The 13,545-nt window shown below is 43.6% G+C and overlaps 1 protein-coding gene across 1 annotated transcript in view; it reads right to left on the bottom strand.

The window, feature by feature from the left end:
• C4H10orf90 (chromosome 4 C10orf90 homolog) overlaps positions 1-13,201 on the bottom strand; it is a 374,134-nt gene extending 360,933 nt beyond the window's left edge. Inside the window, exon 1 of the mRNA XM_033940326.1 lies at positions 13,106-13,201. The gene's annotated coding sequence lies outside the window, so the exon portion shown is untranslated. The remainder of the gene's footprint in view (positions 1-13,105) is intronic.
• Between the last annotated feature and the right edge of the window lie 344 nt (positions 13,202-13,545).

Below are 13,545 nucleotides of genomic sequence, written 5' to 3'. Positions count from 1 at the left end.
GAAGTTACTCAAAACGCGCCGAGAAGGTAAGAGGGAAGGAAGGAGATAGATAGATTGATAGATTTGGGTAGGTAGGAAAGAGGGAGGGGGCCGCACACGATTAGTGACCGTGCGCGTTCCCTCCCTTAACTGTGGAGACAAGGCCATTCACCGCTCCACAGGGCGGTGGATGGCCTTTTCCCCGTACCCACAGTGAGCACTTTTTCCCCTCTCACCGTTTCGGTGGGTTACCCGTGGCTACCCGCAGTCATTCTCTGGTGCATAGTACATCTGCACAACTTCTAAAGTTGCCAGCCCCTCACCTGGATCTGCCATAGGATCCTGCTATTGAAAAATAAAAAATACCCTATTTTCACGCATATAACACGCGCGTTATACACGATTTTACAAACCGAGTATAACCATGCGCGTTGTGTGAGCGCGTTATACAATTTTTTTTTTTCTCATTACGATCCCCTGCGAACCGGCATCCTCCCCCCCCCTCCCCCACGATCCAACATCCCCCCACACCGCAAAGACATCGCTTACCCGATTGGGCACCGGCACCAATGCACAGGACGTGCCAGTGCCCAAAGATCCTCCCTCGCCTGGGCTAGGCTGGGCTGGGCTGGGCGGTGCGAGGAAGATCCTCCCTCTTCCCTGTGCTGGGCTGGTCTGGGCTTTGAGCATTTGTGCATGCTCAAAGCCTTCTGGTCTCACTCTTCTCCGAGATTCTGAATCTGAGAATTTCGGAGAGAGCAAGCCCAGAAGGCTTTGAGCATGTGCAAATGCTCAAAGCCCAGACCAGCCCAGCACAGGGAAGAGGGAGGATCTCCCTCGCACCGCCCAGCCCAGGCGAGGGAGGATCTTCGGGCACTGGCACTGGCACATCCTGTGCATTGGTGCTGGTGCTGGTGCCGATGCCCAATCGGGTAAGCGATGTCTTTGCGGTGCTGGGAGGGATGTAGGATCGCGGGGGAGGGGGGGGTGACGCGAGCGGGGGGGGGGGGGTAGGATGCCGGTTCACAGGCCAGAAGAGGGAGTAAGCGGGGGTGGCGGGAGGAGGTTATAGCAGCATGCGCGGTATACGCGTGTGCGTGCTATATAGATTTTTTTTTTCAGCAATGCTTTGTTCCCGCGCGCTATACGCATATGCGTGTTATATGCGTGAAAATATGGTAATTAAAAAAAAACCTTTCAAAATCCATATCTTAAGCACAAAAATCCTACAGCTAGTGAAAATGGAAAGTTATAAAGCTCAGAATTTAAAGTATGAGGGTCAGAATCCCCACAAGCACTGCTAACATCCTGTGTCCCCCTTTCCCCACAAACAATCTTCTGATCAAATGCCTCAGGCATACCTGTTAATGAGCTGGGATTCACTGAAGGGCTTTGCTTTGAATCCTGCACTGAAATCTGCTTTAACAGCATAGTTAAGATCTTTGCATTAATCCCCAGGGCAAGGCATAGCTCCCTCCAAAAAAAAAAAAAAGGAAGCTTTAAAACAGGAGCAGTTTTTGAAAGGTACAGCTATCAAAAATTTTTTGTTCTTTCCTGCAGCACAAGGCACAGCTCTCTCCCCGTGTCTCATCCCATGTGCAGCCTTTTTTCTTACAGAATCCAGTGCTGAGATGTGTACATCCAGCAACAGAGTACATCTGCAGGCTGATTTGGGATTTCAGGATCCTAACGAAAGGACCATGCAGAAGCACAATGGAGTAGGCTGCTCTCTGTGCAGCAGGTAAGAAAAAAGGGAAGGGGTAGAAGCAAAAATGTGCAGCAGAGAGAGCAGTTGGAGATGCAGGCAAAATGGAGATTGTGCACTTGTCAACTCCCCTCTTCATGCTCCTAGCCTCCACCCTTGACACCGCCTCTTAGACTTCCCCTCATTCCTAACAGCAGCTACCCAACCCCCTCTAATACCCTCAGCTACCTCCCATTTTCTTATTCCTGTTTTAACTTACCTATGACCCAGCCCTTCTTTCCTACCTGCCTCCCTTCCCCCTTCCCCTCTCCCTGTGCCCCAAAACCCTATTCCCAGCTAAGTGCCAGGCTGACGCCAGTTTGTGTTTTTGACTTTCCTATGTGGCAAGGTCAGTTTCTGATTGTCCCTACCCCCATGACCAGAGCTTCCCTCTGAGATCCACTCATGGGTCCCCATCCCAGCCTACCTTAAACCCTGGTAGTCTAGTGGCCTAACTAGGGCAGGAGTGATCCTCAGTCATTCCTACCTCTTCTGGCTCTGCCATCAGAATGGCTGCTACAACCTTCAGGGTGCACATTTTGATACTGGACAGCAAAACAAACAGCAGACCAACAATTGTAGATTGTAGAATGTGATGGCAAGGACTTTAATTCAACCAAATAAATACTTATGCCAGACATTGCCACATTTCACCAAAAGGCTACATCAGAGTCACAAATAGAGAGGTAAAACCAAAGAGCACACTTCTCTAGAAAACCCTGGAGAAACTCCAGAGGATTTGCTGCTGCAAGGCTAATTCATCCTGACTGTTAGTTCAAGAGGGAAGTGTGGTTAAGTGATGTGGTTAAGTGCTGAATATTGCACTTAACCATGTATGTGTTAGCTGGCGGCATATGCCCGGATGTTCAGTGCTGGTACCTGTTCCAACTAAAGCTGGCTTGAAATGTTACCTTAGACCAATCAATGCTCAATATGTAAAAAAAATGGTTTCTAAGGTGCTCAATAAACAACTTATATCATCTTAATGAATGTTTTCAATAATTTTCTAGTCTGTTTAATAGACCTCCGTCCCACCGAAGTGTAATCATGGGGAGATGCAAGTGGTGCACTCCTCACCGGTCTATTTAATTTAAATTTTATATCATTCCTCCAATTTTTATACTTAAATTTACTTATCTTAGTAATGGCGAACTATAAGTTCTCATGGTAGACTGGCGGTAAGACCCGACATGTTTCACAATTGTTTCTTCAGGGGTAAATGCCGTTGCCATCCAACTCTAATCAATCTTTGTAAGATTGCACTTTGTTTGTAAGATTGCACTTTGTAAGATTGCACTTTGGTGAGACGGAGGAGTGGTGGTTCTGAGATCTATTAAACAGACTAGAAAATTATTGAAAACATTCATTAAGATGATATAAGTTGTTTATTGAGCACCTTAGAAGCTATTTTTTTACATATTGATCAAAGCTGGTACCTGGACATAGGCCAGGATTGAATATTCAAGGATAAAGCCGGTGGCAGCCAAAAAACCACTGACCACTGCCAGCTGAATATATACTCCATAATTTACACTGGCTTTTACAAAGCTGCGGTAGAGGTTTCTACTGCGGGCTGGTGAGGTAAATCTGACGCTCAAAGAGTTCCTATGAGTATCAGAGTATTTACCTCGCCAGCCTAAGGTAGAAACCTCTGCCGCAGCTTTGTAAAAGGAGCCCTTAAGAACCAACAAACTGCATACAATTAAAATCATGGTATTATGAGGTAAACAAGGTTTTAACAAAGACAATAGTACAGAATATAAAAATATATACAACTAAATATGGCCTCATAAAAGTTATTTAAGAAAAACCTCACAAAATTAGAGCCAATCAAGAACAAAAACATAGTAGTTATGTTAACTAGAGAAGACAAAATTTACTAAGGGGGCGTTTTACCAAGGGCTCCTTTTACTAATGTGCTCTAGCGTTTTTAGCACATGCGCTAGCTGAAAAATTACCGCCTGCTAAGCGCGCGCTAAAACCGCTAGTGCACCTTTGTAAAAGGAGCCTCAAATTGTGGCAAAAAAAGTGTCCTTAGCACACCCTTATACAGGTCTTTCCTGCATGCTAAGACCCTTTTTACTGTAGCAGTAAAGTGGCTGATTCTCCGTTACTTGAATTAATGGCCATGTCTTAAATGCAGGGGTGATGAATTCAGTTTCTTCTTTAAGATAAGTGCTTTTTGGATCATTTTTTTTGATATCATTGAACAAAATGAAAAAACTATAAAATGAAGGATCAACGAGGAGTTGGGCTGCATCTTCAGAGAGTTATATATTCGGTAAGCCACCTTGAGGATCCATATAAAAAAATATTTTTGCATGTTGTTTGAATGGGTTATGAATTGTAATCGCATGCAGTAATGTGATAAGTATAGCACTGAAATTGGGATTTTTACATGTGTTAATGTTGCCCTTAGCTGCCATTTAAAGCACTTGAAGCTCACACCCGAACTTTGTTTCTCCATCAGTTAGAGGTTGTAAATTTAAAAGTCATCACCAACATCTACTCTCACATCAAGTAGCACTGTGGGGTAAAGATCCAGAACAATTACTCGTGCCTACTACTTATAGGGAATTCAGGAAACGCCTAAAAATACATCTGTTCCTGAAATACTTAGGAAACCAACCCATACAATCTTAGTCCTCAACAAATGATCTCTAGAACTGTTAATCACTAAGCCTGAACTTTGTTTATTCCACTCAATCTGGAACATCTTTAATCATTGTAAACCGCATAGAACTTCACGGTCCTGCAGTACATAAAAAATTGTTATTATTATTATTTTGTAGAATGCGGTAACGTAGATGTGCTGATTTGTGCAGACACGCCTGCTCTCCGTCTACAGACACACCTTCTCCACAAAAATACAAAAGTAAATATTTTTTAGTACATAGTTTACACATGCAGATTGGAATTTTATCACGGGATGCCTGAGCATCTTAAAATCTAAAATACAGATTGGAAACATTACATTCTTATGGGAGCACAATGAAAAAAATTCTAAAACGTGTTTAATTTACCAAATAAGAGAAGTTTAGGTTTGTTTTCCTCCTATAACATCTTGGAGGTGAGGAAGAAAATAGAGCATGCTCTGGTGTCTGCATCCTGATTATGTAAAAAAAAAAAAAAAAAAAAAATTTGAAAACAAATAAAAATTTTAAAAATGGTCATTACATATTCAACTATGTATTAACTCGCAAGAAAGCAATGGAGGAGATGAGATTTCCTGCATCAAGTAATAATTTAGTAATCAAAAGCATTGTTTAAAAATGAAATAGATCTACATCCTTTTATTATTATAAGCACAAATACGATTCAGAATTGAGAATCGGCTATAAAAAAAGCTGCATAAAATGACCAACATACGCTTCCAGAAACTGTCAGTCAAAACCTGTGCGGTGATTCAGTCAGTCAGTTGCACCTCCAAACAAAATGAAATAGAGTGGGGTGAATATCTTACTCACATTGTCAAAGCAAACAATGCAAAGCAAAGAAGATCACAAAAATTATTTGAACAGTCACAAATAATTCATTTTTGGCCAGCAGGAATGCCAATCTTGATGTCAATATGTTCCACTCTAACAGGGAGACTACAACCATATTTCATCAACAATATGCTTGGATAACAATAAAAATGTTTAAAATATATCAAACCTCATTATAAAAATAAGGTGAAAACCTCTGGATGTGTGCATACGTAAATGGGATGATAAATGGCGAAATCGACGGCACGATGAAGCCCTGCGCTGAATTGTCGGCGCGCATCTGTCTCTCGCGCTTAAGACTATGAACCCTGGAAAGATGTTCCACACAGTAATGGGTCATGAATGTATGACCAGAGGTCCAGGTGTGGACCTTGTTGGGTCTGCAACTAAATTTGTGGTGTCAGGTCAAAAGCGCGCTGGGACAAAGGCGCACACAGACAACTGAGCGCAAAGTGGAGGCGCGCACCGAAGAAAATGACTTTTTAAAGGGCTCCAACGGGGGGTGTGGGGGGAACCCCCCCACTTTACTTTATACAGATCGCGCTGCATTGTGGGGGCATTGTGGGGAGTTTGGGGGGGTTGTAACCCCCCACATTTTACTGAGAACTTCACTTTTTCCCTAAAAAACAGGGAAACAGTTAAGTTTCCAGTATAATGAGGGCGTTTATAACCCCCTAAACTCCCCACAAAGCCGCCGCGATCTGTATTAACTAAAGTGGGGGGGGTTACCCAACAAAAACCCCCGTCGGAGCCCCTAAAAACACTCTTTTTCTTCGGGGCGCACTTCCGTCTTGCGCTCAGTTGGCGTGCGCCTTTGTCTTCAGCGGTTTTGTCTATGAACCAAATTTGAATTCAGCATTTGATAAGACTGTTTTATAGGCTTTTCAAAGAAATATTTATCTACTTGTTTATCCCTGATTGAAGTGTACAGTTACATCCCCATTTGAGATACGAGAGGCTACATCAAAGGCATCAAAAGTAGTGTGAGCCATGTATGTCCTGGTTTTCAGGAGGCCATGCTTGAGATGCTAAGCTGCTAGATGTTGAGAGGGTAGGTATGTGCTATAAATGGATAGCCTCTGAACAAGAGACTTCATGTAGACGGACATATAGAATGTGTCATTCAGGATTTTGCTCATGAGCATGGAGTTCTGGAACACCCTGCAACCAAACTTATCTAGCGTACTGCCCTCTTTACCAGGGGGAACACTAGCATAGGTTCTAGAGCTAAGTGCTTTCTTTAAGAAGGATTCCCCTACTAACGACCGATATGGTAGTTGTGGTTTATAAAACTCAGGGGCAGACTGGAATTTATATAGGGAATCCAACTAGAGAATGACATGGGGACCGTTTACTGCGGTAAACCGTGGTCACTGCAGTAAATCCACAGTAATGGGGACATTTGCAACTAGTTTACTGCAAGAATGTGGACAAGACCTTTCACCGCCCCATGAAAGCGGTGAAAAATCTTGCATCTTCTCCCCAGCTCCTCTTGGGCCTATTTTACCTTCAGGAGCCAGCCATGCCACGATGAAGACAGAAGGAACCCAAAACCAAAGTCTGAGAATAAAATTACCAGACAACAAAAGGTAGAAAAAAAGATTTTATATTTTGTGATTAGATTATTTCAGATTTGAAATATGTATCCCGCTAGAGCTGGTATTCGACATAATCAAAGCCCAAGCTTTGCTTCTTTAGCTTCTAGCTGGCTTACAGCTCTCTCTGACCAGGGGGCAGTTGCCCTAGTTGCTCTCCCCTAACACTATTCCTGCCATGTGTGACTGAAGTATTCTGTTGGCTTGATTTTTCTATGTAACATTCTTTAGTAATTTGGTTGGTTCAGTTTTCACAATAGTGGAGGGGATATTTGCGAAAGGGAGGGGGGAGACAGGGGTTTTGTTGATCCTTGCTCTGTATTATTTGTTTATAAAATGACAATTGTACAGAATAGTCACTTTTTAAACTTTAATAAAATAAGTTCAGTATATGATGATCTTAAGACGGCCAAACAGGTTGAAAAGGTGACAGCGATAGATAGAAGGATGCTAGGGTGTATAGGGAGATGTATGGCCAGCAGAAAAAAAGGAGGTATTGATGCGCCTATATAAGACTCTGGTGAGACCTCATTTAGAATACTGTGTACAATTCTAGAGGCCACACCTTCAAAAAGATATAAAAAGGATGGAATCGGTCCAGAGGAAGGCTACTACAATGATAAGTGGTCTTCATCATAAGGTGTATGGGGACAGACTTAAAGATCTCATTATATATACTTTGGAGGAAAGGCGGGAGAGGAGAGATATGACAGAGACATTTAAATACCTATGTGGCATAAATGCTGAGGCGACTCTTTCATTTGAAAGGAAGCTCTGAAATGAGAGGGCATAGGATGAAGTTAAAAGGTGATAGGGTCAGGAGTAATCTAAAGAAATATTTTTTTTACAGAAAGAGTAGTAGATGTGTGGAACAGTCTCACGGAAGATGTGGTGGAGACGGAGACTGTGTCTGAATTTAAGAAAGCATGGGATAGGCACATGGGATCTCTTAGAGAGAGAAAGAGATAATGGTTACTGCGGATGGGCCGAATGGATGGGCCATTTGGCCTTTAACTGCCATCATGTTTCTATGTTTCCCTAATTGTATTCATAAGTATTCGAAGCTTGTGCGGGTGGGATCTGACAGTTTGCAGGGAAGGGATGGGGACCAAGCTTGCGGGGTGGGGTCAGGGACGAGCTCACGGGGCGGAAATGTTGATAAATTTTTTTCCCCCGTGTCATTCTCTAAATCCAATCTCTTTTGAGCTACTGGTATATGAAGAAGGGATTCCTAGTTTTTGAGTAAAGTCTCTTTCAAAAGATTGTAAAGAGGAACCTTCAGGCAGTGTTTGGGCAACTGCTTAGAGTCGAGTGCCTCTGTATTCTGCTAAAGGTTACCTTACAGCTAGTATTAGACCAGCATATAAATATGCATTACACAACAATAGAGATTTGTTGTGCCAAGGAAGTAGTCCTAAGTCTGATCAAGAAGATACAATGGCTTCTATATTATAGTATGGAAGGAGAGCTAATCAATTAGCATGGATATATAGAAAACCTTGGTGTGTCTACCTAGTGGTGTGGGGGGGGGGGGGGGCGTGGAGACGGATCGCCCCAGTTGCTGTCTTGGTGGGAGCACCGGCACCTCTCTGCCACCCCCCTCCCCGTACCATGCTCAAACCCTCCCTTCCCTCCCCATGCCTCTTTAAATCTAAGTCAGCGCAAGCAACTTGTCCAGCCTGCTGCTCGCGTCGGCCTGGCTCCCCTCTGAAATCACTTCCTGGTTGTGGGGCCAGGAGGTCAGAGGGAAAGCCAATGCTGGCATAAGTGGCATAAGCAGCAGGCTGGAGAAGCTGCTCGCACTGGTGAAGATTTAAAGAGGTATAGGGAAGGGAGGGGCAGGAAAGGAACGGGGGAGGGGGACGAGAAGGGCATGGGGGTTGCCGCCACCCCCGACACCTCCTACCCTCGCTACGCCACTACGTCTACCGCTACAATAAAATTATAGTGCTGGAATTTTTTCCTCCTAAGAAACTTCAGCTCTGCCTAAGGGCTGCTATTAGCTGCTTCATAATTTTGGAGATTTGATTAGCTACCTTGAATAATAGTCCTTCATACCTCTCTTGTTTATCCTATTTGGATCCCTTGGACTAGAGCAGGGTTTAAGATTTGTTTTTGAATTTACTTTTTATTGTACACGATTTGTGGGGGGTCCTTTTACTAAGCCGCACTAAAAAGCTGACAGCGCTGTTTTTAGCGTATGGGTTTCCCACGTGCTGAGGCCTCTTAGTGTGTCTCTAACATGGCCACCTGTGATGTTTGTCCTTTCGTTTTGGAATAAACAAGTTTCTTTTTATATATTTTTTTACTTTTGTGGAGTGTTCATTGTCCGTTCCCACTGTTTTTTGTGAGCTAAGAAAAAATGCATAAAGTACAACATTCCTTCATGACATGTGTAAAGTACAATGAGCCAAGGGAAACCCAGAGTTTAAAATGAGGGCCAGGCTTCAGAGCCCATAGTTTAAAAATAAAAACTTCAGGGCTAATGAGCAGCATTATTCCAGCAGCCTGGGAGCATCAAGCCGAAGGGCAGTGGCTCAATGCTCCTAGGCAACAACTTAAAGAGACCACAGAGTATCTGTCAAAGAAACTGTTCAAATGTATTCCATCAAAGCCATTGCGCTCAGTGGCGTAATAAGGGGGGGTGCGGTCTGTCCCAGAGCGCCCTTGCCACATATGCACCCCCTTCCCTTCCCCCATACCTTTAGTGGCTCACTACTGCGAGCAACAACTTCAATGTGCTCCTCACGATCACATCGTCTCTCCCGCTGATGTCATTTCCAGGTGTCGCGCCTAGGAAGTGGCATCAGAGGGAGAGCCGACGGGGTCGCGAGGAGCCCGTTGACTTTCTCGTTGCTTGTGGCAGTGAAAAATTGGACGTATGGGGGAATGCATGCGGCAGGGGGGATTGGGGAAGGAGCGAGGGGGGGCAGAGATGAGGGTGGGGGAGGGGCGCCACCGCTCCGGACACCTCTCGCCCTCGCTACACCACTGATTGTGCTCTTCTCGAAAAGATCAGTTTCAACTACATGACCTTAATAGGTCAAATTTTGTCCACGAGAAGTAAAGCCTTTTCTTACGCCGGACCTGCCCTTTGGAATTCTTTGGAAGTTCTCATAGCAATTTATTGATATTTATTTTTAAAAATTTCTATACTGTTTACAACTGAACGGTTTATAAAATTTACATACATAGTTTTAAAACAGAAACATAATAAAATGAACATACAAACCAACCTTAAAAATCATGGCTAGAAAATAATGGCTTAACTTTGCATAATAACAATCATAAGCAGTTTATCAATTCTACCAGAGAAGAAAATTATGTCTAGAAAAAGACATCTACAAATAAATGCATTTTAAGTAATTTTCTAAGCATACCCTTTTCACGACAATTCCGTATCTGATCACCAAAGAGTTCCATATCTTAACTCCTGCGCAACAAAAGGTCTTTTTACCAGTGTCAACCAGCCTTGGATTCATAGTCGTCTTCAGTAAAGCCAAATTCTCAGAACTCAATGTTCTTTTTGGTGCATAACTAAGTATGTTATTTTTAAATAATTCTAGAATATTTCCATACAGGAATTGATGAGAAATCATTAATGCTTTATACTGTACTCCAAAGGCGACTGGTAGCAATCTTTCGAATACAGCTTTTCATAAAAAATTAATCAAGACAATTCTGTTTCAGCAATATTACGAGTCGATTAACTGTGGGAATATTAGTAATTTCAATATAAGCATTGTAGTTTTCTTGTATATATATTTTGTACTTTTGTAGGTATAGTATTTTTGTAAATGTTATGAATTTCTATATTGTGCCCCACTTAATACTTATGTCAACAGCGGTATATCAAAATGAATAAATTCAATCCAATCCACAGTGCCATCAATGCAACCCCCTCCCAATCCACTCCCACTTCCCCCTGACATTCAGTGGCAGGATATCTGGTGAACTGGAAAAGTTATCTGGGTAGCTTTAAGCAAACATTCAGACATATTTGACTGGGACTTAACTGGTTATATTTTGCCACAGCAAAAATGTACCAGCATGTAGATGGAAATCTTAAGACTGGTGATTTGTTCAGGTAATCCTTCACTTAAGCTAGACAAATATTTTCAATACAGTCCGCTCCGCTTAAGTGCAAGGCCTCCGGACCGGACCACCACATGCCCTTAAGCGGAGTGTGCATTTAATAGGAGTACCACTTTTTAGTCAGGCGGTCACTTAGCCAGTATAGGTAGCTACCTGGGGTGATTGCGGCAACATCAAGCAATGCTGAGAGAAAGGTGCTGGTGAGTGCTCGGCGTGCTGGCGTGGGTCTCCCGTCTACTTGCTGCCTAGGACGACTCGTGATGCTGTGACGTTCCAGGGAGGGGGGTGGGGGATAGTGATAGGACCCGTGATTGCATTTAACCGGAGTGAACGTAACGTGAAAGAATAGAGGTGGGAACTGTGACATCATTGCACAGAAGCGGATTGTGTGCTTTTATCAGAAGTGCAAATATCTGGAGTTTATGTCCATTGACTTTAATGTCCCGCCCAAAAAACGAGACCGTGGTGGTAGGGTGCGGATAACCAGAGCGTGCGCTTAGGTGGAGTCGACTGTATCAACCTCTGTAGTTTCATGCTCTTGATTTTTCATTATAAGTAAAGGGAAAGAAGGTACCAGGCCTCGAGGCAAAGCAAAATCAACAAAAAGAGGCACTGGAGATGTCACATCTAACCTGTGGACAGTAGCCCTTTCAGGACCAAGGGACATATTTGTCCCATAACTTTAAAATCCTATACATTTTGATTGGGATAGTCTACAGTTCTAAATTTGATATGTACGGATTCCATATGATACTGCCTTTATGTAAACAAACTGGTTCCGACATTCATTCATTAGCGTCGTTGCCAGATTGACGAGAAGATTCACTTGCCACACTGTCCATAAGCCAGAAGTTTGATTTTTTTTTAAAAAAAAATAATGATATTTCACAAAAAAAATCAATTTTTTGGCATCTGCAAGCCCTTTTTACCATAAAAATGTCGTCAAAACCACAAAACTTGGCCTACGATCCTTATGGTCCTGAAAGGGTTAAGCCTTTATTTGCAGTTTGTATCAAAGTTTTATAACAAGTCTTAAAACAAGTAAAGTTCCAAAAAACAAACAAACAGGATCCGAGTTTCGGCGATACCATCGCCTTCCTCAGAGGGACAGTTTCACACTTGCAAAACTCTGCAAACTGTGCGTGTGAACGCATCAGCGTTTTTCTCCATCCAAAAAGAAGCACCAAATTTAAAATTAAACAGTGATTTGATTGTAATTTTGAGTGTGGTACAGTGGTTAATGCTACAGCCAGTGGTATTGTAAGGGAAAGAGGTGCGAGAGGGTGGTCCACCCTGGGCGCCTCATCGGTGGGGGTGCCAGCATCCCTCCTCTTCTTTGCCCCCTCCACCTCATCCCACGCTGCCCCTCGCCACGCGCTGTCACCGTGCATCACCAGGCCAGGCCGCGCCCAAGCGGAAGTGGCCGAAAGAGCCCAGAGCACATGGTACTGACCAAGCGGATTTATCAGTACTAATTGGAGTTGGTGGATCAAGTAAAAACACCCAGTTTTGCTTCCAACACAAAATTCTTTTATTCCCATAGGAACTTCAGCTTTCAAACCCATAATTGCATGCACAGTTCAAAAGATAAAATAAACTTGTATTGCCCAGCTATAGTCCAAAAATGACTCTTCTCAGTATAATAGTCCATAGACTCCCAAACTACTTTCAAATTGCTTTCATGCAGTTGGATACAGTCTCTTCCTGACAATCACTTCTGGCAGCTTTAGACTGGACCCGCCTCTGAACTCTTTGGATGCAGAGCTCAGGGCAGAAGGGACCTCCTCCCACAATGACCGTTGGCTGTGGTCCCTCCCAACTAGGCCCCACAATCCAGTCTATGGCAAAACCCCAAAAGGAAGAGGTCTCCAAACTACTGCCAAGGCTGTGTAATGCTAATTGCCACAGCCTAGAAACTCTGTGGTTCATGCTCAAAAGGAATGCAAGGAGCCCACACGAGCCACTAAGGCTTCCAGTAACCTTTCTTTTGCCTTAAGGTTACAAGACAGCCAGCCCATTAACTAGCACAACCAGTCTCAGACTAACTTCGCTTAAACCCCATCGGTTTCCATATCCCACTGATCAGAAACACCATTTCCCTCTTTAAAGTCCATGGCTTCTTCCTGGTCTAAAAAGTCTTCACTATCTGAAGCTTCCCTCATGCATTAATCTAACATTTCAGCTTCCATAAAGTTAGCTCTGACCTGGGGGTTAGGCTGAGGTCTGCTGCTGCATGTCCTTGGAACAGGTCTCCTGTCTCCATTCTGTTTCCTCTCCAGTGTGGGCTTGTTCAGTGGCTGCCTCTACTCTGAGCACTGCTGCTGGTCCCTATAAGCCTCAGGATAATGAGCAACAGGTGTGACTTGTTCCTGGCTAAATTGAAGACTAGTTTCCTGGAATTGTGTCTCCCATGGATGTTAGGAGATGTGTGGTGCACCTTCCCCCTAGGAACTATATCCTGAGTGCTTTTAGTTCCCCTTACCCATAGGTACTTCTTTGCTCTTCACTGAACCTTCCTTGCCTGGCTGTAGTTCTGGGCTCAGGTGTTGGTGTGGGTAGTGTTTTATCTCTTTGGGAGAGTATTTTCCCCAGCCTAGCCCTAGGCATAGGCGTCCTTTCACTACCCTGCTTAGTCGCAGGGCCT

The sequence above is a fragment of the Geotrypetes seraphini genome, chromosome 4 (assembly GCF_902459505.1).
Source record: "Geotrypetes seraphini chromosome 4, aGeoSer1.1, whole genome shotgun sequence".
Classification (NCBI taxonomy): domain Eukaryota; kingdom Metazoa; phylum Chordata; class Amphibia; order Gymnophiona; family Dermophiidae; genus Geotrypetes; species Geotrypetes seraphini.
The sequence above is the reverse complement of the archived record's forward strand: the minus strand, read 5'-3'. Positions and strand labels throughout refer to the sequence as shown.